The following is a 4,959-nucleotide window of genomic DNA, read 5'->3' on the forward strand; positions in this document are numbered from 1 at the left end:
CCAAGCTCTCGCCTCGTGGGACAGGACCATTCCGCATCCTAAAGAAGATCAACGACAATGCCTATATCCTTGACCTCCCTGCTGAATTTAAAATTTCACATACTTTCAATGTCTCGGATTTGTCTCCTTTCCATGCAGATAGTGATGACTTTGCAGATGATGGTGTTCTGAGGCCAGAACCTCTTCAAGAGGGAGGGAATGATGAGGCCATCCAAGTAGAGGTTCCCATTGTTAGGCGCGGTCCGACTACCCGGAGTGGAACCAGGGCCTTGCGAGAAGGTTTCACCAAAGCTGTCCAGCATATCCTTGATCAAGATGGACAGACTGACCAGGACCAGCTGCTGATTGAGAAGATGGTCCAGTTGAAGATCCAAGATCAAGCCGGCCCAAAGGAGGTTCAGGACGCGGCCGACCCGATCCAGTTCAGACTCAACCAAGCCGGACTTCTCATCTCCACATCCGAGCTTGGTCCAGACTCAGTTCCCATTTCATCCACTCCAACTCTTTCCGGTTCTGAGATCTAGCCGACCACCAAGGGGAGTAGCATGTGTTGTACTCTTTTTCCTCACCAGGTTTTGTCCCATTGGGTTTTCTTGGTAAGGTTTTAATGAGGCAACATGCAAGCATGCTATTAGCCTTGGTCTAAGCCTTCTCAAACCGACAACCAGATGTCTGGTTTATTTTAATTTATTTGGTTTAGACTTTGGGCTAATGTTTCAGCCTCATTTTCGGCCAGCATGTTTAAGGCCTTTTATCTTTGAGTCTCATAAGGGGTAAACCCTATATAACTCCATGAAGTTGGCGATTTTTGCCTATGTCTTTTATGAAATAATTTTGCCTTTGCAAACCTAAAACCCTAAGTCTTTTTCTGTGAGAAACAAGAGAGAGCAGCCGAATCTTATCAAGCTTCAAACCACCAAGCTTGTGGCGATTCTTCACCTCCATTCCATCCACCGATTTGCCTTGAGAGTGATACACATCCAGCAAGCCAAATCCCATAGCTATCCACCTCCATCCACTGTTCTTGTTGAGAGAGATACACATCCAGCAACAAGGATCCATCCCCCATACTTCTATCCATCTTTTGTTTTGTTTTATCTTGCATCATATAGTTCTAGATTTTTCCATTCATTATAAAAATCCATAAAAAGTCATATTTGCTTCTGTTCTTCATTAATCATATTGTTTACTTTCTGTTCATTATTTGGTTCATAAAAACTCATAAAAAAATAGCATCCTTTTGTTTCAGGAACCAGATCGGCCATCTCCCACTCCATCGCGTCCGTCTAGCCATCCCATAGCCGTCCGTCCGTCCTGTCCGGTCCGAGTTCTCGAACCTCAGACCGTCCGTCCGTGCAGACTGTTTCCCGGCCTGTATCAATCAGTACACGGATCAGTACACGGACAGTCCACGGGAAGGGCCAGCATGCTGATATGTGTGGTCAGCATGCTGATATGAGTTAAGTACACGGATCAGTACACGGATCAATCCACGGGAAGGGCCAGCATGCTGATATGTGTACTGACATGGTGCATCAGTTGTCCAAAATCAGTACACGGACAGTCCACGGGAAGGGCCAGCATGCTGATATGTGTGGTCAGCATGCTGATATGAGTTCAGTACACGGATCAGTCCACGGATCAGTACACGGACAGTCCACGGGAAGGGCCAGCATGCTGATATGTGTGGTCAGCATGCTGATATGAGTTCAGTACACGGATCAGTACACGGACAGTCCACGGGAAGGGCCAGCATGCTGATATGTGTGGTCAGCATGCTGATATGAGTTCAGTACATGGATCAGTACACGGATCAGTACACAAATCAGTCCACGGGAAGGGCCAGCATGCTGATATGTGTGGTCAGCATGCTGATATGAGTTCAGTACACGGATCAGTACACGGACAGTCCACGGGAAGGGCCAGCATGCTGATATGTGTGGTCAGCATGCTGATATGAGTTCAGTACAAGGATCAGTACACGGATCAGTCCACGGGAAGGGCCAGCATGCTGAAATGTGTACTGACATGGTGCATCAGTTGTCCAAAATCAGTACACGGACAGTCCACGGGAAGGGCCAGCATGCTGATATGTGTGGTCAGCATGCTGATATGAGTTCAGTACACGGATCAGTCCATGGACAGTCTGTGTGTGCTAACGGACAGGCACGGACGTCCTGCGTGTGCTGACGGACGTCCTGTGTGTACTGAACAGACAGCCCACGTGGGCCAAAATCACCCGAACAGTCCACAGGAAGGGCCAGCATGCTGATATGTGTACTGACGGACGACCACGGACGTCCTGTGTGTGCTGACGGACGTCCTGTGTGTACTGACGGACGTCCTGTGTGTGCTGACGGACGTCCTGTGTGTACTGACGGACACACGGACACACACGGACGTCCTGCGTGTGCTGACGGACGCCCTGTGTGTGCTGACGGACGGCCACGGACGTCCTCTGTGTACTGACGGACGTCCTGTGTGTGCTGACGGACGGCCACGGACGTCCTTGTGTGCTGACGGACGTCCTGTGTGTACTGACGGACGTCCTGCTTGTGCTGACGGACACACGGACACACACGGACAGCCACGGACGTCCTTAGTGTGCTGACGGATGTCCTGCGTGTGCTGACGGACGTCCTGTGTGTGCTGACGGACGTCCTGTGTGCACTGACGGACACACGGACACACACGGACAGCCACGGACGTCCTGCGTGTGCTGACGGACGTCCTGTGTGTGCTGACGGACGTCCTGTGTGCACTAACGGACACACGGACACACACGGACAGCCACAGACGTCCTGCATGTGCTGACGGACGTCCTGTGTGTGCTGACGGACGTCCTGTGTGCACTGACGGACACACGGACACACATGGACAGCCACGGACGTCCTGCGTGTGCTGACGGACGTCCTGTGTGTACTGAACAGACAGCCCACGTGGGCCAAAATCACCCGAACAGTCCACGGAGCGTGCTGATATGTGTACTGATGGACAGCCGGACGTCCTGTGTGTGCTGACGGACGGCCACGGACGTCCTGTGTGTGCTGACGGACACACACGGACGTCCGTGTGTACTGAACAGACAGCCCACGTGGGCCAAAATCACCCACGGACAGCCAAAATCACCCGAGAAGCCAAAAATGCAAAAATTAATATTTTTGAAGAAAGTTTTCTGAAAGGAAACATCAAAAATATGTCAACAAAGAGTTTAGGATGTCAAGTGTTGATCAAAAGTTGCTGTAGACATCCGTTTAGACCACGAAACTCCGACCTTTGTAGCATGCAAAAGACATGGTTAGAAGCAAAAGAAATTTATGAAAATTTACCAGAAAATAGCTTTATCCATCCTTATGAAGCATGCAAAAAATCAGATTCAAATTCGAAGTATTATTTTTTTTACATTAAAATTACTCCCCGGAACACAACCAATGTCTACTGGTGACAGACTGAAAAAAAGCGTTTTGTATATATAAGGGGTAGGCACTCTCTTGAGCCTCCTACCCCCCAGTACCCGAACGGTTCGGGTACGTAGTGTTGGACTGTTCGGTCCAACACTATCGAGGGCTGGGTTGAGGTCGATGGCCGGATTGTCCCCGGTGAATTTTCCGGGAACTTTTCCGGCGAATTTTCCGGTGGACCGTTTTGCCCCTAACTTCAAATTTTCGCGCTTGCATGGTCTTGGCCTGGTTTCATCCGTCTTCCAGTTGCTTTTTTGATTACATCTCAAGAGTGGTTGGAAAGATTGATGTTAGCGGGGCAATGAACATTCGGCGTATGAGTGGTGATTGGATAGCTAGTGTTTGTAGGCTCTGTGCTCGCGCACCCAACTACAGACCAACTATCCTCCTCAGTTTCTTCACTAGCATAGTTTTATGCTTGTTGAACTGATCCGGGGCCTGTGTTGCGTACCTATCTGGAAGGAATTGTTAGGCTTTGCTTAAAATGTTGTTTGCGGCATCTCCTTCGGTGGGGAAGTTGTGAACACATAAGCCGGCACTTGTGATCCTTGCGTCTTTGCATAGTTTATGCATTGTTCGCAAAGGTGAATAAGCTGTTTGCTGAGATCTCGGTTGCGGAAATATTATGGCGGTGACCCGAAGAAATTCTGTCCCGCTAAGCACGTTTGTCTCCGGACAAAAGATGACGGTCAAGTCTGCGTCTGTTCCCACTTTCCATGTGTTTGCGGGAATATGACGTGGTCTTGTCCTGATTTATGAATGCTACCTGGTTGATCCTGCCAGTAGTCATATGCTTGTCTCAAAGATTAAGCCATGCATGTGTAAGTATGAACGAATTCAGACTGTGAAACTGCGAATGGCTCATTAAATCAGTTATAGTTTGTTTGATGGTAACTACTACTCGGATAACCGTAGTAATTCTAGAGCTAATACGTGCAACAAACCCTGACTTCTGGAAGGGATTGTTAAGAACAATGTGGATAGCTAGTAACCATGTAAAGGAAGAACGGACCGCGTCCAGGCCCAAGACCAAGACCGCGTCCAAGAGAGAGAGAGAGAGAGAGGCGGCCAAAGCATTGGACCGACCTTAGATTTAGGAGTTTCCTTTTCTCTTCATGTTTATCTATAAGAGGTTTTCCTTTTTACTTTAGGATAAGGATTTGTACTATTTCCTTTTATCCATATCTTGTAATTCCCTATATAAGGGAACACTTTGATTAATGAAACACACACGAATTCCCCTATTGTTCACAACACGTTATCAGCACGATAGCCTCTAATCAACTGAAACCAAAATCGATACCTAAAAGCCTATTACCGGCGACTCAAAGCTAAACCCTAGACGTTCTCCATTGTTCCAAAAGCTTGACATCCTCAAGACCGAACGTCCTCAGCTTCCTGATCGCGTCCTCAGCTCGCACACAAGAAGAACGCATCCGTCCAGCAACCAGCTCGCAGCTCGCGTCCGTTCCCAGCTCGCGTCCGACTACATCCGCGA

This window comes from Brassica napus, unplaced genomic scaffold (genome assembly GCF_020379485.1).
Source record: "Brassica napus cultivar Da-Ae unplaced genomic scaffold, Da-Ae ScsIHWf_1742;HRSCAF=2372, whole genome shotgun sequence".
NCBI lineage: Eukaryota > Viridiplantae > Streptophyta > Magnoliopsida > Brassicales > Brassicaceae > Brassica > Brassica napus.